The sequence below is a fragment of the Rana temporaria genome, chromosome 1, assembly GCF_905171775.1.
Source record: "Rana temporaria chromosome 1, aRanTem1.1, whole genome shotgun sequence".
Lineage (NCBI taxonomy): Eukaryota > Metazoa > Chordata > Amphibia > Anura > Ranidae > Rana > Rana temporaria.
Genome location: NC_053489.1, coordinates 131,897,856 through 131,921,685, shown reverse-complemented (window position 1 = coordinate 131,921,685; position 23,830 = coordinate 131,897,856).

The window sequence follows — 23,830 nt, the reverse complement described above, 5'->3', positions numbered from 1 at the left end:
TCTTATCTCCACATATTTTAGCTGAGATTTGCAATGTTGGACCTATTATAGGATGTCTCTTTAGATATCTAGGGAGTGCCGGATAGCACCATGCTGCTCTAGATAACGGGATCGGGCTTACATATTGCTCTATATTTACCCACCTTTTGAACTCTCCATGTCTACACCAGTCTATCAATCTGGTCAGGTGAGATGCTCTGTAGTAATTTATTATATTTGGGATTGCCATCCCTCCCACCTTTTTGGGCATTCTCAATAGTTCCCTTTTAATTCTAGGTTTTTTCCCTGCCCATATAAATCTCATAAACAAAGTATTTAACTGTCTTAAAAAAGTTATCGGTATAGAAATTGGCAGGGCCTGGATCATATACAGCATTTTTGGTAGGATACACATTTTTACTATGCTTCCTCTCCCAAACCATGAATGCATTCCTTGTCCCCATTTATCTAGCAGTAATTTCATTGCATTATATAGTGGAGAGAAATTCAGGGCAAAGATGTTCTTGATATTTGATGTTATATATGTGCCTAAGTATTTTAGTACTGACACCCATTTAAACCTAAAGTTCTGTTTTATTGTATCTCCTATTACTCCCCGACTCTCTACACTCATCGCTTCTGATTTGGTATTGTTAATCTTCATATTTGAAACTTTCCCATACTGCTCAATTTCTCGTAGAAGGTTGGGGAGTGACATATGGGGATTAGTTACTGAGAAAAGCAGGTCATCCGCATATGCTGCAATTTTATGTACCTGTTTTCCCATCTGTATTCCCTGAATGTCTACATTTTGTCGAATTCTGTTTAGTAAGGGCTCTACTGTGAGGACGAACAACAGGGGCGACAGTGGACATCCCTGTCTTGTACCATTTTTAATTTTAAAGGGAGATGAAAGTACTCCATTAACCCTTACTGAGGCCCGTGGGTTTGCATATACACTCATAATCCATCTGATCATGCAATTTCCCAAACCCACCTGTCTCAGTACTTACTCTAAAAACCGCCAGCTCACCCGGTCAAAAGCTTTTTCTGCGTCGGTATTAAGAAATACACATGGAATTTTCTTTTCTCCTACATAATGTACCAGGTTAAGGATTTTGATCGTATTGTCTTTAGCCTCCCTCCCCGGCACAAATCCCACCTGATCCATATCTACCAGCTGCGCTATCCATGGTTGAAGCCTAGATGCTATTATTTTTGAAAAAAACTTTAAGTCTGCGTTTAACAGTGAAATAGGTCTGTAACTACCGCAGTCCGCCGGGTCCTTCCCCTCTTTTGGGATCACGGTAATATGTGCCAGAAGGGCTTCCGGAAGGGAATGCCGCCGTACCCCCCAGTGCATTAAAAAACTTTGCCATCTGTCCGTTCAATAGCCCGGAGAATTCTCTGTAGTAACTCACCGAGAATCCATCCGGGCCTGGGGATTTCCCTAACTTAACTTTTTTTAGGATTTCCCCTACTTAGATATAGGTAACTCTAATTTCTTTTGGGCCAGTGAAGGTAATCTGGGCATACCTGCTCCCAGCAGATATTCCTCTATCCCCGACTGTGTGTCCCCTTCTGATGCCCTTCAGGTTATATAGGGCTGAATAATATTCCTCAAACGTCTGCGCTATCTCTCTTGGTTTTTTTAACAGTTTCCCCTCTTTCCCTTTAATTTGAGGGACATAAATTGTTCTACTCTTCTCTTTCAATTTCCCTGCCAGCAGCTTACTGCATTTGTCCCCCATCTCATATTTAGCCTTCCTCCCTCTCTGTATACTTGCTTTAGCTTTAAATCGCATAATCTCTGATATCTGCCTCCTCAATTGTCCTAATTCCCTCCCTACCTCCGCTGATAGTTTTTCCTTATGTTGAGTTTCTAATCTCTGAATTTCTTCCAGTATCTCCTTAATCTGTTTCTCACGTTTTTTCTTCAGGTAGGACCCATGTTTTATCAGGATCCCCCTGATCACAGTTTTATGTGCCTCCCACACTATTCCTGGATCGCTACCTGGTATATCGTTGACCTGGAAGTATGCCGCAATCTCCCTAGTTACATCCTCCTTAACTTCTGGATTTTGCAGCAGGCTCTCATTCAGCCGCCATCTTCTATCTTGGGCAAATACCGTGTTAGATAGGGAGAGGCACATACTAATCGGGGCGTGGTCTGACCAAGTTATATTTCCAATTGTAATTTCAGATACTGAAGTAATCAGATAATGAGGGACAATAAACATGTCTATGCATGTATATACCTGATGTGGAACCGAAAAAAAAGTATAGTCCTTTTCATCTGCATGAAAAGTCCTCCACACATCCACTAATTGTACCTCGCATAGTTTCTTTATTATCCCCCTTCTGACTCTTCCTGGAATCGACGAGACCTCTGAGGATGCGTCCATTTTGGGCTCTAAAGTAATATTGAAATCTCCTCCCAAAATTCATTTCCCCTCTGAAAATTCAACCAGATCTGTGAGCACTTTCTTAATGAATACGTCTTGTTTAATATTTGGTGCGTACAGCGTAGCCAGGGTTACCTTGACCCCTCCTATACTCCCCTTTAGGAAAAGGAACCTGCCATTAGGATCTAAACGTTTTTCTTGTAAAGTCCACGCTATTCGATTAGAGATCAAAACTGATACTCCCTTAGACTTCGCCTCCTGATTCATCGCATGATATACGCATGGGAAGAATCTGTTCTGTAGGAATGGCAGGCTCCCTCCCCTAAAATGGGTTTCCTGTACAAAAGCCACATCTGTCCCCCATCTACTTAGGTCCTTTAACATCATTTTCCATTTTTCTGGAATATTAAGTCCCTTAGCATTCAGGGAGGTTACCTTTATTGTCCCCATCTCAATATTACTTAAGGGGACAAATAGAGGAAAGGGAGGGAAGAGAGGGAGACCGCGAGGAAAGGAGAGAAAAAAAAAAAAATTACCCACTAGAAAAAGGGGGGGTCAAATTTAACCCCCAAAAAAAAGAAAAACTACCCTGGTACCTCTGTACCTACCTCCACCCCCCTTTCTATGCCCCTAAGGGAGAAACCACCCAAGGCTGGATCCTTCTCCAGCGATCACCGTGGGTGTGTACTACTATAGGGGGATTTGACGGAATGGTCAAGTGGCTCCCACCCAGCTCCCCTCTGCCCCCCCCCCCCGACCCTCTTCGTCCTGTTTTTCTATCTCTTTTTCTTTCTTTCTTCCCCATTCCATTCTCCCCTTCCCTTTCCTTCCCTCCCCCCGTCTCTCCTACCAGTTATTCTTATTTTGCCTTTTCTCTCACTTCATTACTTTCTTACTCAGTCTTTCACACTTTCCGGTCAACTTAACTCCAAATTATCCTTATTTATTTATTTTAGTACTACTAAACTCCAAAGGTCCTATGTCCTCCTCTTCGAGGGGATCCCCCCTCCTTTCCTTACCCCATTGACCAATAAAGCTGACCACTAAAACTTACTCATACTGGTAAGGTGAGGCGGGGGCTCATTTCAGGGAAAACATAAACTTAAAAAACTGTACGCATAAACGGCAATGGGGAAGAAAAATCAAAAATAAAAACCCCCTTCCTCCTGCCATCCTATCAACCGCTACGGCCTAGCTATCTTCACTATCTTCACTACCCCTACCCCTCACCCTGGCCACTTCCCCCTTATCTTATTATCTTTGTTACCATGTACCCAACATATATCCAACCTATATCAAACCGGGAACCCAGAAAAACCGCCTATCCCCCGGGCGTTGCCCCTCCCCTCTGTTCTCTCTCCACCCCCCTCCCTCCCTCGGCCCTCCATGTTTAGTGAGAGAGAAAAAAAAATTGTGCTTATCAATCTCTACTGTCCAATTTCCTATACACAAGTTCTCTTAACTCAAACCTATGCATTCCTGTGTATACTGTGACTCAGTGGCATTTTGTGACATTTTTGTGCAAAAAAAAAAAAAAAGACCATAAACATACAAAAAAAAAGCCTACTACATTTTACCCCATGGTTCTATTCCCATGGGGCCTAAAAAAAACACTGCAAATTTTCCCCCAGAGGATCCCCGCTGCTCCCTCCCAAAGGGGCGCAGGGGGGGAAATATATACCCCCACAATCTACTACCCCATAATATACAACCCCCCCCCAAAAAAAAAAAAAAATAAATAATTTAAAAATTCAGTGTTCGTCTCGTGTCTCGTGTCTCGGACCCTTAGTTCTAATCTTCTTCTTATCTCAATTTTTATCTTCATTTCTAGTCCTGTGAATTGTGCTATTGTGTCCCAAAAAAAAAAAAAACTCCCTCCAGTGAGAGAGAGAATAAATAAAAAAATAAAAAAAGCAATTTGGTGGGCCAACCAGTGGGTACGGGACGAAACAACTTCCAAAACCTGGGGAAAAAAGAAAAAAAGGAGGTGTATTTCCTCCCTTCCCCTCCTCTCTTCTCCTTTGGAGGGGGCCCCACCCGGGGAGAAAAAAAAAAAAAAGAACGGGGGTCTCTTCTTCTGATACTCCTCAATCTTTATCTTCCCTTATTTTCTTAGTCTGGGTAACCCCGGTAATTGCTGTAGCCAATCTGGTACCTCCATAGGTTCCATTCCCAAAAACTTGAACAGGGCTGGGAGGTCCTTATGCTGCTGTAAAGGGAAAGACTCCATCCCCTTTCTAATTGATACCGATATTGGGTAACCCCATCTATAACTCCCCCCCAGCCCTTTTACTTTGTCCAATAAAAGGCGCAACATGGCCCTTCGTTGCAACGTTGCCTTAGATAGATCAGGGAGGATTTTTATTTGCACCCCTTCAAACACAATCTCGCCGGCTTCCCATGCTGCTCTGCTGACCATCTCTTTATGAGCATATCTATGGAAGCACCCAATTATGTCCCTAGGCCTGTCCAGGTTCACTGAACGGGGACCCAGTGCTCTATGGAGTCTTTCAAATTCAAACCCCTGAGGGGGAGGGGATCGCACCAACTGGTTACATAGGCCATTTATCATTGTCTGCAGAGTCTCCTTCTCCACCGTCTCAGGGACCCCTCTAAATCTTAAATTCCTTCGTCTGCTCCGGTCCTCCATTTCCTCCAACTTCAGCTGCATGTCGTCAACTTTTAACATATATGTCTGTTCTATAACTGAGACCCGTGCATCTATGTTTGCCAACAACTGTTCATCTCTATCCAATTTATCTGATATCTGCATTACTTCTTCTCGGACCACCTCCATATCCTTTCGGTGGGCTTCCTCCATGCGCTTCACCAGGGTCTCCATATCAATCTTAGTCGGCATAGCCAATAACATAGCTTTCAGCTCTTTCAGCTCTGACCCCTGGTCTCCTAGTGAGGAGTTTGTGTTAACTGTCCCGCCCAGGTCTCTCTGAGCCTGCAGGTTTTCACCTCCTCCTCCGCTCCCCCTTACCTCTCCTCCTCCGGTCAGCAGCATCACCGTCCCCCCTGTCGGCTTCGTAGAAAGAACCGCCGCGGGCTTGAGCGTCTCCTCACACGTCACGACTACACGTGACCCGGTCTCGCGATGCCTGTTTGCAGCCGACCTTGTCAGCGGGAAGTAGCGCTGGATCTCCGGCTGAGACAGGGGGATCTGCTTAGGCTGTCTACCCGATTCGGACGGCTCGAGTGTCTGCGGCTCCAAGGACAGCTCCTTATTCCGCTCCTCTCCAGGTGATTCAATAGCCTCCTTTTTCCTCCTCATTACCCGATCTCCCGTTCGTGCCTGATCCCCCGGTACCCTCTATCCAGGAGGGTCTCTTGAGAGGTGCGATATTCACTGTCCGTATCGCCGTAGCATGCAGCAAATTTTCGGGTATTTTTCAGGATTTCCAGGTGTTGTGGGATAGACACTTCATCTAGTCCTGGTCAGGGGTGGAGGAGCGTGGCTGTAGCTGTGAAGCGTGTCTGTCTCTACTCCACCATCTTCCGGTCACACCCCCCGATACACAAATTCTGTCCAAACATTCCTGAGATTTCTCACTTCTATACACATGGCGGAATATAAAATCAACTACATTGTGTTTTGCTGCTACATTCTGTTTTACCTACGGAGACGTTCACCAACTTATATGGCCACAGTTGGGCCCAAGGCCGGACTTTACTCTGCAGAAAATACCCTGAAGGACCTAGAACATGCCCATCCTGGCTTGCCCCCCCAAAGTGCCCGTGCAGTCTGGCAGAAATATGTTGATTATTTTAGGTAGGGGGGCCATTCCTATGCCAGCCAATGTATAATTTTTATTTATTTTTTAAACATAAAGAAATCTGGTTAAATTACATTTTTGATGTCTTGCTTGTGTTTCTTTAAGCTGTCTCCTAGTTTTTCCAAGTGTACTTGTAGTGTCAAGTGTATTTTCCTTAGGAAAGAACAACCATTTCACTGGTAAAACACCAAAACTAAACGCAACAAAGGTTTTATAGCAGATTTGATAAAAAGATGCCACACTTTGTTGTTGTTGTTGTTAAAATGTTTTGCTTTGTGCATATTCACACATGGTCTTTAGAACATTTTTGATGTGTATAAAAAATGTTTGCCATAAACTGGCATGTTTTTTTTTTTTTTTTTTTTTTAGAAAATACAAAACTCTTATTAAAGAGGAGTTCCACCCTAAAAATGGACCTCCGCTTAACCCATTCCTCGCCCCCTTACATGCCACATTTGGCATGTAATTTTTTTTGGGGGGGGGAGTGGGGGCTTCAGGAGAAGGGGACTTCCTGTCCCACTTCCTCCTTCCGCCGAGGGGCTGGAAGGGCGATTAGCTTAATCGCCTTTTCACAGCCCCTCCCTGTAGGCGAGCGCCTGTCCAATCGGACGGCACTGCGCCGCTCGCGCATGCGCACCGCCGCTCGCGCATGAACAGTGGGTGCCCGGCCGTGAAGCCGAAAGCTGTCACTGCCGGGTGTCCACAGTAAGAATGAAGACGCCGGCCGGCGAGGGGGGGCGAGGAGCGGAGCCCCGGCCGGCGCATCGCTGGAGCCGTGGAGCAGTTAAGTGTCAGTTTATTAAAAGCCAGCAGCTACAAAAAGTGTAGCTGCTGGCTTTTAATAAACTGACACTTAACTGCTCCACGGCTCCAGCGACGCGCCGGCCGGGGCTCCAGTTTTAATAAACTCAAAACATGGCTGGAAAACCCCTTTAACATACCACAAAATACACAAAATACCACAAAATACAACAATGTAAATCTCTAGGAAATATCTCATTCTAGATTTTCAAAAATGTCTACCTGCACTTAATAAGATGGGGTGTTGTCACCCCTGAACAAGCCAATATTTGAAGATCCACACAGTCTTTTTTGGGTTAAAAATGGGTATTTCCCTCCTGATCCCTATTGTCAACATGTGCTATCTGCCATCATGGGTGATCAATGGACGTGAAAAAAGAAAAAATGTAGCGCCAACCTGTATATTTAAAAGTGTCCACCGGGTGGCCCCAAGGAGGATAATAATCCTGCTAAGAAATATGACTGAATTCTTAGCTAGGCACACAGTGAAAAGAGGATCATAAGTGCCTTGAGCTAAACAAATTTCACTCAAGGCTAGATAAAGTGCGTGAAAATTCAGTGATAAACCAAAATAAAAATAAATAAGTCCTAAAAATGCGTGAATATTCAGTGATAAAACAAAATAAATTAGTCCTGTGGATCTGTATGGCTACAGATATATTCAAACTGACACACAAGTGAAATAGTCCCATATATGTGTATAGGGGTGGTTCCTTATGACTCATTCATGACTCATGACTGTATTCAGATATTCCCTTCAGTTGGAAACAACACATCTTCAAATGGAAACAACACATCTTCAATTGGACATTCCTTGGTAAGTTAAAAGAATAAATACTCTTACCAGCTACCGTTGACCCACGTCTCACCGTACGGTGGGTAGGTCTTCAAGGCTTATGTGGGCTCAAACACCCTCCAAACGGCACCGATGAAGGTAGGAATCCTTATTACGATGCTCCAGAAGGGTCCCAAAAGGAAGCTGGTAGTACTGGCCTCAGGAACGTCCGTAAGATGGTGTGGAGGAAGCACTCCAAAATTCAGAGGGAATGGGAGAAAAAAGGAAAAGAACACCTCCTCATAGTGTAGAAAATTTAATTATAAAATTTCTCAAAAATATAAAAATTGTTTCACAGCAGGGAGAGAGTCCAACCAATACAAATGGGTATATAAAAAATCCCGAAAGATAAAAAGTTCCACACAGCACATCAAATCACCACAGCAGATCAAGAAAAGCAAAAGGATCAATAGCGCAGTGGTAATGATTGGAGTCCAGTAAACCCGACCGGTTTCGTCCTCACAGACATCTACTGGGGCATGGAACTGGACTCCATCATTCCCCCACGCCTATAAATAGACCCCATGATTGCCTACCTGTAGTCCCCGCATGCCGCGCCGCTCCCATCCGGCGTGCGTTCCACAGCTTCTGATTTCCCCATCCTGCGTTCCACACAACGAAAGTGTGACGCGGTGGCCAAGCCAATCGTAGGGGATAATCGCCCAAACATCCCCTCCTCCTGTCTCACATGTATCCCTCTGTCCAATGTGAGGGAGTGAGAGTGGATAGCCCCGCCTCGCACCCGCCGCCCAATCAGAGTCTGGGACCCAGCGCCAATGCTGTCCGTCCCTGGGCTCGTCATCCGCGGGGGGCGGCGACAACTGAAACGCCGGCATCATGTGACCGCAATATGCGTGTCACCAGACGTCGGAACGTGGTGACGCCGTGCGTTCCATTGAGAGCATCCCAGGATTCATTGGAAAAAGAGGTTTAGCGCAGTAGCATTAACCCTTAGCTGTGGAGCAAAATAGATTACGCCTTATGGAAACATTAAAACTGTGCACACAGTGTCCCATAGGTAAAAAAGTCTGGGCTGGTGTATGCATGCTAGGCCACAAGTGTGCAGCATCCAATAGCCGAATAAACAGCTAAACAGATGGGAATCATGGAAAAACAGAAAAAATGATATGCATATTAAATTCTATTGGAAAAACCCCAATCAGAATAATTGAATATTCAGAAAAGAGGGGGTTTTTATTAAAGGAAAAATTATTAAATATTAGGATTGATTAATAAATGAGTTCACGTCCCATTCCACGTTAAGGCCATGGGGCGTGTAACTCTTGAGCTGGTAGATCCAGAACACCTCTAATTTGGACACCCCACGAGTGCCAGGTTCACCTCGCCAGTGGGGGACAAAGTGATCGATAATTTGGAACGTGGTCCCTTCCACTTTCTTATTATGTTGTTCCAAATAATGTCTAGGCACTGTATGTTTTGGATAGCCCTTGAGGATCTTAGCAATATGTTCACCTGCCCTTGTGGAAAAGTTCCGCATGGTGCGACCAACGTACTGTTTTCCACAAGGGCAGGTGAGAAGGTACACGACATACTTCGTGGCACATGTGGAAAATTGTTTCATGGGGAATTCAACCCCAGTGACGGTGGACCTGAAGCTGACAGACTTCTTTTTGATGGTATTATAAACACATACCTTACACCTCCTACAAGGGTGATACCCCTTAGAAAGGGGAAAAAAGGTTGGTTTAACTGGGGGGTCAGGGACATTAGGCGCGAAATGGTTTCTCATAGACATAGCTCCCCTGTAGATCACAGCACCATCATTGGGAGGGTTGGTCCCAATAAAGGATCACTCTTTAGTACATTCCAGTGTTTCTGGATAATGGACTTGATTTGCTAATGTTGGATCGAGAATGTTGTGAAAAAGGAGTTCCTGAACCTATTTTCTTGTACCGGCCTAGTTTTTTCTTTTGTCAAAGTTGTCCTGTCTATGTATGAAATCCGTTCTATTTCTTCCTCGATATTACTCTCAGAGTATCCCTTATCTACAAATCTCTTTTTAAGGACATTTGCTTGATCTCTGAAATCCCCTAGATTGGAGCAATTGCGTTTATTTCTAACCCTACGAGACCCAGTCTCCCGGAGGTCTCTACGGCAGTTAGACATACAGGACTTTCAAACCCATCCCTCTTCAACCCTCCTTGCCCTTTGGCATCGAGTATCAAGGTTTTTAGAGACTTGGTTTTGAAGGATTTGGATGAGCTTCCTTTAAAAAAAATTCACTCTGACCCCAACATTAAAAATGGCTTAAAATCCCCGTGCGAGAGGAAGGATCTCGTAGTCCGTCCTGCGGACAAAGCGGGGGGTATAGTGGTCCTTGACAAGTCCGCTTACAATCTAGAAATGTCTAGGATCCTGGGGGACCACCGGACATATGTGAAGTTACCATCTAATCCCACTATTAGTTTCACCACCTCCCTAAAAAAACTTGTGGAAAAGGGCGTCCAGAGGGGTATACTTGACAAAAAGGAAAGATGCTACTTGGTACCTAGGGTGCCACGTATACCTGTCATGTACTACCTGCCAAAAATTCACAAAGACAGTACATGCCCTCCAGGGCGGCCAATTATTAGTGGCATTAATTCTGTGACTTCTAGGCTAGGGAAGTACATAGACTTCCATCTCCAACCCATAGTCAGACAGATCCCCTCATATCTCAAGGACACCCGGCACACGATCGCTAAGCTTGAGGAAGTGGTATACACGGATGACATCATTCTGGTCACTGCAGATGTGGCATCCCTGTATACCAGTATAGCCCATCATCTGGGCTTTCAAGCGGTTGAGTGCTTCCTCAATAGGTCTTCAGAACTCCCCATTGCACAGAGATTGTTCATCATGGACCTTCTTAGGTTCGCCACTACTCACAACTATTTTTGGCATGCTGGCGACTTCTATTTGCAACAAAGGGGAGTTGCAATGGGAGCTAAATTTGCTCCCAGCCTGGCCAATATATTCATGGCCAAATGGGAGGAGGATGTCGTCTGTGCTGTGGAGCGGCCGGAGATAGTTCTCTGGACGCGATACATAGACGACATCCTCCTTCTCTGGCGAGGAGACCGAGGGTCTTTGGATGAGTTTATGACTTACCTCAATGGGAATCAAGTCGGAATTAGTCTTACCTATGAGGCTAGCCCCTCCAATATCCATTTTCTGGATCTAGAAATTTTCGTGCAGAACAACCAATTACAGACTAAGACTTATTTTAAAAAGACCGACCGCAACGGGTTTATCCCAGTTGACAGCTGTCATCACCCGTCCTGGTTGAAATCCGTCCCATGCAGCCAGATTCTGAGAATCAGGCGCAATTGCTCCAATCTAGGGGATTTCAGAGATCAAGCAAATGTCCTTAAAAAGAGATTCGTAGATAAGGGATACTCTGAGAGTAATATCGAGGAAGAAATAGAACGGATTTCATACATAGACAGGACAACTTTGACAAAAGAAAAAACTAGGCCGGTACAAGAAAATAGGTTCAGGAACTCCTTTTTCACAACATTCTCGATCCAAAATAGGCAAATCAAGTCCATTATCCAGAAACACTGGAATGTACTAAAGAGCGATCCTTTATTGGGACCAACCCTCCCCAATGATGGTGCTGTGATCTACAGGGGAGCTATGTCTATGAGAAACCAGGTCGCGCCTAATGTCCCTGACCCCCCAGTTAAACCAACCTTTTTTCCCCTTTCTAAAGGGTATCACCCTTGTAGGAGGTGTAAGGTATGTGCTTATTAGTGTTGAGCAGAATATGCCATATTCGATTTCGCGATATATCTCGAATATATATTCGAATATTCGAGATATATTCGCTAAATTCGAATATTCGTGATATTTTATCGAAATTAAATGATTGCGATTTTTCGCTATTGCGAATGTGAAAATAATTGCGATTTTTTGATAACTGCGGTAGGAGCACTCTGATTGGCTCAGAATATTCGTGATATTTTATCGAAATATCGCAACATGCGAATGCGATATTTATTGCGCAATTTCGAGAAATGCTGGAGGAGCGCTCTGATTGGCTCAGAATATTCGTGATATTTTATCGAAATATCGCAACATGCGAATGCGATATTTATTGCGCAATTTCGAGAAATGCCGGAGGAGCGCTCTGATTGGCTCAGAATATTCGTGATATTTTATCGAAATATCGCAACATGCGAATGCGATATTTATTGCGCAATTTCGACAAATGCTGTAGGAGCACTCTGATTGGCTCAAAATATTCGTGATATTTTACAATACAAAATAATTGCGAATATTCGGCAAATGCGGAAGGAGCACTCTGATTGGCTCAGAATATTCTTGATATTTTACAATACAAAATAATTGCGAATATTCGGCAAATGCGGAAGGAGCACTCTGATTGGCTCAGAATATTCGTGATATTTTACAATACAAAATAAAAAGTGTTTTGCATTGGTGGTGATTCTTTACTCTATCCATCTGTCACAGCCATTCGTCAATCAAACACCTTGAAGATTGAACACGTTCATGCTGCATGCTTTGGACTTTTTTTCACTTCACATATCAAAGACATTTTTATGAAAGATTATTTTTCTATTATTGGGACTATATTTCTTTATATATTTGTTTCACTGTGTATTTCACAAGTTATTTGCGCTTGCTTATTTTATAATTTGCCCACATGTCTTGTCACTAGACATATTTTTTATTCTTGTAGAGCGACTCCATTTTCTGTCTTGTATTAATTTATGTTGTATAACATTTTTGAGTTGCTGCTGTATTCTCCCCTTTTTTAAGGTATGCGCAATTTTTTCCTTCTTACAAAAAATAATAATATCAAACATACAAATATTCATAACATACACATACACAAAGCCCCCCCCTTTTGCATCAGAGACAATCAGAGTTCTCCTACCACAGTTATCGAAAATTCGCAATCATTTTCGCATTCGCAATAGCGAAAAATCGCAATTTTTTTTTTTTCAATTTGGCAACATAAAAGGATCGCCTCAGCTTAGCTACTCGGCCCAGGGTCTCTAATCATACCAGCAATGCTTTTAGACGTCGATAGGATGTGATCTGTTTTAAAAATCAAATTGAAAAAATGCGAATATTCGGAATTGCGAATATTCACCGCGAAATTCGAAATATAGCGCGATTTCTCGAATATGCTATATTCGAGTCGAATATTCGCAATGCGAATATTCGTGAGCAACACTAGTGCTTATAATACCATCAAAAAGAAGTCTGTCAGCTTCAGGTCCACCGTCACTGGGGTTGAATTCCCCATGAAACAATTTTCCACATGTGCCACGAAGTATGTCGTGTACCTTCTCACCTGCCCTTGTGGAAAACAGTACGTTGGTCGCACCATACGGAACTTTTTCACAAGGGCAGGTGAACATATTGCTAAGATTATCAAAGGCTATCCAAAACATACAGTGCCTAGACATTATTTGGAACAACATAATAAGAAAGTGGAAGGGACCACGTTCCAAATTATAGATCACTTTGTCCCCCACTGGCGAGGTGAACCTGGCACTCGTGGGGTGTCCAAATTAGAGGTGTTCTGGATCTACCAGCTCAAGAGTTACACGCCCCATGGCCTTAAAGGGTCACTAAAGGAAAACATTTTTTTAGCTGAAATGACTGTTTACAGGGCATAGAGACATAATAGTTAACTGATTCCTTTTAAAAATGATTAAAAATAGATAAAAAAACAATCATATAATGTGCCTGCAGTGTAGTTTCGTTTTTGCTGTTGTTTGCTGGTTCTCTGATGTACAGAGAGCCACTAGAGGGCAGTCAGCCAATAGAGAGCAGTGATACTTTGTCTAAAACTCCTCAGCACCAATCCAGTTTCGTTTTACACACAGTAATCACATCTCCTTGATTAGTGACCACCGTGAGAAATCTCCCAGTACTGTGGTTATCAGGAGACAGGCAACCAGGAAGTGTCCAGAACAGAGAGGATTTACAGCAACATGAAAGCAAAAACGAACAATGAGGACATGAAACCAGGACTGCAGCAAGGTAAAGGAAGCTATTTAGCTAAAAAAAAAAATTCCTTTAGTGACCCTTTAATGTGGAATGGGACGTGAACTCATTTATTAATCAATCCTAATATTTAAAAAATGTTCCTTTAATAAAAACCCCCTCTTTTCTGAATATTCAATTATTCTGATTGGGGTTTTTCCAATAGAATTTAATATGCATATAATTTTTTGTTTTTCCATGATTCCCATCTGTTTAGTTGTTTATTCGGCTATTGGATGCTGCACACTTGTGGCCTAGCATGCATACGCCAGCCCCGGCTTTTTTACCTATTGCTTTTCTTGATCTGCTGTGGTGATTTGATGTGCTGTGTGGAACTTTTTATCTTTCGGGATTTTTTATATACCCATTTGTATTGGTTGGACTCTCTCCCTGCTGTGAAACAATTTTTATATTCTTGAGAAATTTTATAATTAAATTTTCTACACTATGAGGAGGTGTTCTTTTCCTTTTTTCTCCCATTCCCTCTGAATTTTGGAGTGCTTCCTCCACACCATCTTACGGACGTTCCTGAGGCCAGTACTACCAGCTTCCTTTTGGGACCCTTCTGGAGCATCGTAATAAGGATTCCTACCTTCATCGGTGCCGTTTGGAGGGTGTTTGAGCCCACATAAGCCTTGAAGACCTACCCACCGTACGGTGAGACGTGGGTCAACGGTAGCTGGTAAGTATTTATTCTTTTAACTTACCAAGGAATGTCCAATTGAAGATGTGTTGTTTCCATTTGAAGATGTGTTGTTTCCAACTGAAGGGAATATCTGAATACAGTCATGAGTCATGAATGAGTCATAAGGAACCACCCCTATACACATATATGGGACTATTTCACTTGTGTGTCAGTTTGAATATATCTGTAGCCATACAGATCCACAGGACTAATTTATTTTGTTTTATCACTGAATATTCACGCATTTTTAGGACTTATTTATTTTTATTTTGGTTTATCACTGAATTTTCACGCACTTTATCTAGCCTTGAGTGAAATTTGTTTAGCTCAAGGCACTTATGATCCTCTTTTTACTGTGTGCCTAGCTAAGAATTCAGTCATATTTCTTAGCAGGATTATTATCCTCCTTGGGGCCACCCGGTGGACACTTTTAAATATACAGGTTGGCGCTACATTTTTTCTTTTTTCACTTTTATACAATTATCCATTGGTATGTTGGCTGCCTAAACCACCATTTTTTCACCTATTTTATTTTGAGTAGTGCAATATAGTTGTTTATAGATCAATGGATGTGTTTTGTGGGTGCAACCCCTTCTTCCTTTCACATACTTGAGTTGTGAGGAAGGGGTTGCACCCACAAAACACGTACATGGATATCTCGAGATGGCAGATAGCACATGTTGACCCACTGTGTGCATCTTCAAATTTTGGCTTGTTAGAAAAAGTGCAATTTTTTTTAACACAAACTGGGAACATAAAAAGGGTGTTTTAATCGATTCGCCCCAAGACATCAATTATGTCCTTAACTAGTTGCCGACCAGCCGCCGTCATTCTACGGGGGCAGGTCGGCTCTCCTGGGCGAGAGCCCGTAGCTCTACGTCGGCTCTTTTAGTGGCCACTAGGGGCGTGTGCGCGCCGGCGGAGGAGCGCGCGCGCCCCCCGCTCGTCCGTGACTCCCGTGCAGGTGCCCGGCGGGCGCGATCGCTGCCGGGCACCCGCGATTGCTCGTTACAGAGCGGGGAACGGGAGCTGTGTGTGTAAACACACAGCTCCCGGTCCTGTCAGGGGGGAAACGCTGATCCTCTGTTCATACAATGTATGAACAGAAGATCAGTGTTTCCCCTAGTGAGGCCACCCCCCCACAGTAAGAACACACCCATGGAATATACTTAACCCCTTCCCCGCCCCCTAGTTTTAACCCCTTCACTGCCAGTGTCATTTTTATAGTAATCCAATGCATTTTTATAGCACTGATCGCTATAAAAATGCCAATGGTCCCAAAAATGTGTCAAAAGTGTCCGAAGTGTCCGCCATAATGTCGCAGTACCGAAAAAAAATCACTGATCGCTGCCATTACTAGTAAAAAAAATATATTAATAAAAATGACATAAAAATACCCCCTATTTTGTAAACGCTATAACTTTTGCGCAAACCAATCAATAAACGCTTATTGCGATTTTTTTTTACGAAAAATATGTAGAAGAATACATATTGTCCTAAACTGAGGAAAAGAAAAGTTTTTTTATATATTTTGGGGGATATTTATTACAGCAAAAAGTAAAAAATATAATTTTTTTTCAAAATCGTCGCTCTATTTTTGTTTATAGCGCAAAAACCGCAGAGGTGATCAAATACCACCAAAAGAAAGCTCTATTTGTGGGAAAAAAAGGACGCCAATTTTGTTTGGGAGCCACGTCGCACGACCGCGCAATTGTCAGTTAAAGCGACGCAGTCCCGAATCACAAAAAGTGCTCTGGTCTTTGGGCAGCAATATGGTTCGGGGGTTAAGTGGTTAAGGATTTGCTCAATAAAAAACATATTTCTTTTTGATGACGTCCATTTCCCTACTACACGCCTTTATTTGGAGGATGATGTTTTGGGCACTAGAACTGGAGAAACAAGGCCTTTCTTCATAATGTTCATCCCCTAATAAAAAAAAAGGTATTATAAATTTGCAGGCCTACATCTCTTATTACCTGAAGCTGTGAAGACAGACACTGACCTGTTGTGCTGACAATTTCCACCATGTCCTCTACCTCTCCTTTCTCCACTTCTTCCTCCACATTCTCATGTTGGTGTTCCTGGCGAGGTTTGGGTTCCTGGCGAGGTGTGGGGTTCCTAGGCTCTGAGAAGTGGTGTCCTCCCAGTCTTCTCTCCCCTATCAGTATGAAACAAAAGGTATACTTAGCACACACATATTTGAGGGCAAAAATAGGAATAAGAAACATTGCTTGGAAGTGGGGTACAAGTGTCTGTTTGGGCAGAGTTACAAGCAAAAGACATGATTTTTCCAAACAAATCTTGACTACTCACCTTTTTGTGACATGTTTCACACATGTAGACACCCCAAAAATCCACTGGAGCACCTGTGTGTGTCACCCTAAAAAGGTTGTTCTGGTGGCCCACACTAGTGCTCCTGAGTGCAGATGTGTAAACAGCTGCTGAGTGTCCTCTCCTTTACATTGATTTAAGTTTGCATTTAATTCTAGTTACAAACACATATCATCTAGACAACAATGTAATAACATTTCTGGAATACAAACAGGCATATTACATTTTTTTGAACCCTGTATCTTCCAAAAACCTTGTATGTAGTGGCCGAACGATGTGTCTGTAACGACCGATTACTGTGCCCACAAAATTCATAAAGATTACATTTTCTAAGGTCCAATAATAAAAAGCAACAACATGGAGCAATATGCAAGTTATGTAATACAATAATAGGGACACAGGAGAAGTACTTACTTTTTTCAAGCTATCTCTTAATACTCCTTAACTGTTCCGGCTCCCTCCGTTTGAGGTATGACCACCTCTTTCTGAGCTGCTCCTTCGATCTTTTCACCCCAAAATGTCTCTTCAGACTTCTGACAACTTTCTTAATGATTTTGGCCTTCCTTAAATTAGGGTGGGTATAGGGCCCATGCTTGCCATCATAATCCGTCTTTCTTAATATGTCCACCATTTCCACATAGGACATGTTGCCTTGTATCTGCTCCTTGTTTCAGACACCTGCTCATCAGACTCCACCATGTCGTCGTTATTTGCAAAAATTTGCCTAATTGCAGACACCTGCTCATCAGATTGCGCCATGTCCTGTGCACGACGAAAGAGAAGGGGCGGGCAAACATCGAGAAAGAACGTCATGGGCGTGCGACGTGTGTGGAGTGTCACGCATGCGTAGTGTATATAAATCTAACACACGTGTCGTACAATACCTGTTGCCGAGAATGTGTTTCCAGCATGACGGCATCGTGCTGATTCTTGGCAACATGGTTCCGACATCTCACACTCACTGGAATAGAAAAAGCACATTCCAGCGAGCGCATCATAGAAGCGACGGGGATCTCACTTGGATTCCCGCCAATTCTAGCCGCGGCGTTTGGTATGAATCATAAGGGGGAACTCCACGCCAAATTTTAAATGGCATGGGTTCCCCCCCAGGGGCATACCAGGCCCTTAGGTCTGGTATGGATTGTAAGGAGAACCCCCTACGCCGAAAAAACGTCGTGAGGGTCCCCCCACAATCCATACCAGACCCACATCCAAGCACGCCGCCCGGCCGGTCAGGAAAGAAGTGGGGACGAGCGAGTGCCCCCCTCCTGAGCCGTACCAGGCCACATGCCCTCAACATGGGGGGTTGGGTGCTTTGGGGCAGGGGGCAGCCTGCGGCCCCCCCACACCAAAGTACCCTGTCCCCATGTTGATAAGGACAGGGTCTCTTCCCGGAAACCCTGGCCGTTGGGTTGAGCTTATCGCAATCTGGGAGCCCCCTTTAATAAGGGGGCCCCCAGATACCAGCCCCCCACCCTAGGTGAATGAATATGGGGTACATCGTACCCCTACCCATTCACCTGGAGGCAAAGTGTCAATAAAATAAACACACAGCACAGGGTTTTTAAAATAATTTATTAGTCAGCTCCATGGGGTCTTCTCCGCTCTCCGAGGGGGCCTTCTCCACTCTCCAGGGGGTCTTCTTCCATCTCTTCCGCTCTCTGCTGTCGTCTCGGCGCTCCCCGGTTCTTCTCCCGCTCGCTCTCCGGTGCCTTCTTCGAGGCTGGCCTCCGCTATCTTCTTTTTAGCTCTCTTACTAGCGGCGGCGCAGCCCGCTATTCTTTGTTGTCTTCTGCCTTCTTCTTTTCTTCTTATGTGGACGCGACGCTTCCTCCCGCTGTAATACCGGGTGAGCAACTTGCACCGATTTATATAGGCCTCTTATGGCGTCACAGTCCCATCATGCTCCTTGGGTCCCGGAGCATGATGGGACTGTGACGCCATAAGAGGCCTATATAAATCGGTGCGAGCCGCGCACCCGGCATTACAGCGGGGTAGCAGCAGGGAAGGTATATCTCCCAACGTTGTGGTACTACAACAGACAGAGCAAGATGAGCCTTCCATCCTGGAGGAAGACTCGGATTTGCCCATCTGGAGCCAGGTATAGTATTTTCTAAACATTTATGAATGCTGTAAAATAGATGTTAATGTGAAAAAAATAATAATGTTTGATCAAAAAGTGTTTTACATACTGTATCAATAGACAGTAGTGGCCCAAAAAGTTGGGAAGAAAATAATGATAACTGCAGGGGTCAGAATGATTGTCTTTCTATTTATTTTCATTCAATTTGTCATGTCATTCAACAGTCATGAGCTGAAAATTGTGTGTGATTGATGAACCCAAAACTCAAACTATGTCCCTTTTTTACACACATGATGACATCAGCCAGGATGAGGGTCTGGAAAGTGTCAGGCAGGAGGAGGCCAGGGTCAGTGGCAGTCATGAGGTGGCAGGGGTGGGTGGCAGAGAGGAGGTGGCAGGGCCAACTGACAGAGAGGAGGTGGCAGGGCCAAGTGGCAGAGAGGAGGTGGTAGGGCCAAGTGGCAGAACAAGGTGCCAGGTGCCTCCCATCCACCTTCCAACAAGGAGGGCCAGGAGAGATAGGAGTGAGGCAGCACTGGCCCTGATTAAAGTGGCACAGGCCACCCTCTAACAACCAACCACCCTTGAAGAGGGCTATGCCACCCTAAATGGTGTCAACAGAATCCACTGTAATTTGTGACCACGGCCATCCTCCTCCACCTCCTTCTTATCAACCTCCTCCTCCACCTCCTTCTTCTCAACCTCCTCCACCTTCTTCTCCTCCACCTTCTTCTCCTCCACCTTCTTCTTCTCCACCTCCTCCACCTGCTTTTTCTCCTCCTGACACGAGTACACCTTTAGAGGCACAGGCTCCAGCCAAGCAGAGAAGGAAGGCTGCAGAGAAGGCTACAGGGCAGGATGCAGAGAAAGCAGCAAAGAAGGCTGCAGGGAAGGCTACCAGGAAGACCAGAAAGTGATGGCATTGCTTCAATGTGGTCTGACAGAAGGCAGGCTGTTGTAGTACCACAAACTTGGGACATATATCTCACCTGCTGCTGTTCCTGACCTCTGGGAGTCCAGGACCAGATTGGGCTCCCTACTGTATGTGCTTCTCAAGGTCCCAATTTTAGTGTCCACACAGAGTTGCACAAATTGCAGCAGGTTCTCCAGCGCTGCCTTCTATTTATTATTATTATTATTATTATTATTATTATTATTATATACCAGAATAAATGGTTATTTATTTTTTACAGTTAATACTCGCCTATGTGTTTTTCTTACACCTAAAAATGTAGCTTGTGAGTAGGCAGGTAACTTTCAAAAATAAAAAAGGTCTAATTAAAAAGGGACAGATAACACCAAACAATCTCCTTGAAGGTCAAAAAATACAAGATAATAATGTTTAAATTGGGGTAACTTGACACAACAAATTTATAAATCAAATCATGGAAATCATGGAGATCACTAGAAATTAAATAATAATTTAAAATGCAGATCTGTATTAAAAAAAATATATATATTTACCTTGCTCTATGAAATAATAAAAAATATTCATGAGATCAGCATTAAAAATGTTGCAAAAGGTTAGTCAGAACTCTGTGTGAATATCAGCAGCAAAACAAGTTCATTATTGTTCATTATTGTACCATTCTAAAGAAGATTTAAATTCACAGCATTTAAACGATGCAATCATTTTTACAGCGTGACGAATGTGCTATCTATATTACTTACGCTAGTTTTACCGAAGGTGCGCTCCCATCTCATACTTGATTCTGACCATGTGCGGGTTTTTAAGACTCAGAAAAGCATACACACAAACGTTTTTCTCGTTGTAAACCAGCCCCACGAGAATCACAACGAGAAAATTGAGACTACCGAAGAGAAAATAGAGAGCAGGTTCCCTTTTTTTCTCGTCAAGATTCACGACAGTTTTCTCGACGAGAAACCATACACACGAGCGGTTTTCTCAGCAAAAAGCTCTGCCAGCAGTATTCTTGCCGTGAAAAACGAGCGTGTGTACGAGGCTTTAGTTTTCTTGCATGACAAGTTTTATGAAAATGAACATAAATAATATTGGTAAATGCTTTCTATAAGTCTACAATTTGTGTCCAGAATTTATAAATTATTTATTTAAGCAAGTTTTAGTTGCAGCTCTCTTACTGCACCTTTTTTATTTGTTTAAATTTTTTATAGACAGAAAAATAAAATCACTTTTAAGGACCTTATATAGGACTATTTTTACATTTTTAAAATATGTTCCCCTGTTCTTATGTCATTGTGCTGGTTGTATAAATAAATGTTGGAAAATCTGTTTCGAAGGATTGCTCTGCATTTCCATCAGTTGCTGCTAGATATTGTAAAAGTATATATTTTTTAGGACTAATTCAGGTAACTGGTTATTTTTGGGGAATTGTATAAGCTTGCGTAGACCAACATTTGGCTGCAAGGAGATATTTTTTTGCCGAGAAAACCGGTCGTGTGTACATTTTCGTTGAGGAATCTGTTGAGAAACTCGACGAGCCAAAAAGAGAGCATGTTCTCTATTTCCTTGACGGGAATGGAGAAAATTGTCTTGTCGAGTTCCTCGACAGCCTAACAAGGAAAACGATGTGTTTCGCCCGTCGAGTTCCTCGGTCGTGTGTACGAGGCTTAGTATATCCCTAAATTACCAGTGTTCCATCTGAAACTGTCTTTTATGACATTTCTTTTAGTTTCTTTGTCATTCAAGAGATATCTTCTGCTGTCTCATTATGCAAGCTTACAAGCTCAATATGAACTGCTGAGAGCTCACTCATTTTTAGATTCAATTTAGGGCACTCTCCCACCAATTTATTGCATAGAAGGTCTGAACTGAGAAACTTCTGACAGCATATCATTATGCAAGTAAGTTTTCAGTGACAATAGAGTAGTTATCTACTGATGAAATGTTTTGTGTAGGGTATTTATTAATTAATGAATACAAATTTGATAAGCGCTATACACTATGGCAGGGCTAATAAAGTGAAAACCACAACAACCTTCCAAACTAGCAACAACTAGTAATAAGGTAATATCTAGTGATAAAGTATAACATAACATAAAGAAAATAATGAATAACCTTTCTCCAAAAACTATTACCTTAATGTAGTAGGATATGGGCATATAGCATGGGTGTAAGCGTATCCAGGGATGAGCATCAGAATACTTCCCAATAATATCCTCTGCAGTGGTCCATTGCCTCTGTGGTTGACTCTGATCCCAAAATGAATGGCAGATCTAAGCAGGTGCTCAATGCTCAATAGGAGCAAGAGGGAGAGAGAGAGAAGGATGCCTCCGATGGATAAGTACAGTTAAAAAAAGGGGGGGTACTTTATTCAAGTGTAAAAATGGATTCTTACATGTAATCAAGGTAACAAATGCAAAAAGTGAATGTGGGACGTGACGTGCACATCACCGTCTTACGTATCTCGGTTGGCCTCCGGCTTGCGGTGGTGTCACGTGATCCCGAATCCCTACATCGTTACGTCACATGTCTCGTGACTTCATTAGGGGCCAACTAAGATAACTAAGATGGCGCTGTGCACGCCGCGTCCCACATTCACTTTTTGCATTTGTTACCTTGATTACATGTAAGAGTCCATTTTTACACTTGAATAATGTACCCCCCTTTTTTAACTGTACTTCACCATCGGAGACATCCGTTCTTCTCTCTCTCTCTCCCTCTTGCTCCTATTGAGCATTGAGCACCTGCTTAGATCTGCCATTCATTTTGGGATCAGAGTCAACCAGAGAGGCAAGGGACCTCTGCAGAAGATATTATTGGGAAGTATTCTGATGCTCATCCCTGGATACGCTTACACCCATGCTACATGCCCATATCCTACTACATTAAGGTGAGAGTTTTGGGAGACAGGTTATGGATACCTCTTTATCTGCACTGTGATTCATCTACAACCATCTTTTGAAGATTATCCATTGGTGCCCAATCGGGTTCCTCACCCATAGGACATTTTCTCCTCATTTAGGATATTGCTTATCTCCATTACATTCATTGGTTCACCTGTGTTTTTCACAGTTTTGCTTATATATATATCCATATATATTGTTTCACTAGTTATTCATTATTTTCTTTATGTTATGTTATACTTTATCACTAGATATTACCTTATTACTAGTTGTTGCTAGTTTGGAAGGTTGTTGTGGTTTTCACTTTATTAGCCTTGCCATAGTGTGTAGCGCTTATCGCATTTTTCTTCATTTACTTTTTGGTGTACAGTAAACACTAATAGATATAGCTGCTTCCACGTCACTTATTTTAGCTTCATTCACTTTAACATTGACCTACTCCCAGTAGCGCAATAGTTTTCACCCACTTATTTATTAATTAAACCTAGAGTAGAGAGGCCGACTTTTATTTCCCAGTGCATTGCAGATCATTTTTTTCCCCATTCTTGAGGTGATGCTTAACAAGGGCTGGGACGCGGCGTGCACATCACTGTCTTACATATCTCTGTTGGCCTCCGGCTTGCGGTGGTGTCAAGTGATCCCGAATCCCTACGTCGTTACGTCACGTGTCTCGTGACTTCATCAGGGGCCAACAGAGATACGTAAGACGGCTCTGTGCACGCCGCATCCCACATTCACTTTTTGCATTTGTTACCTTGATTACATGTAAGAGTCCATTTTTACACTTGAATAAAGTACCCCCCTTTTTTAACTGTACTTCACCATTGGAGGCATCCGTTCTTCTCTCTCTCTCTCTCTCCCTCTTGCTCCTATTGAGCATTGAGCACCTGCTTAGATCTGCCATTCATTTTGAGATCAGAGTCAACCACAGAGGCAAGGGACCACTGCAGAAGATATTATTGGGAAGTATTCTGATGCTCATCCCTGGATACGCTTACACCCATGCTACATGCCCATATCCTACTACATTAAGGTGAGAGTTTTTGGAGACAGGTTATAGATACCTCTGTATCTGCACTG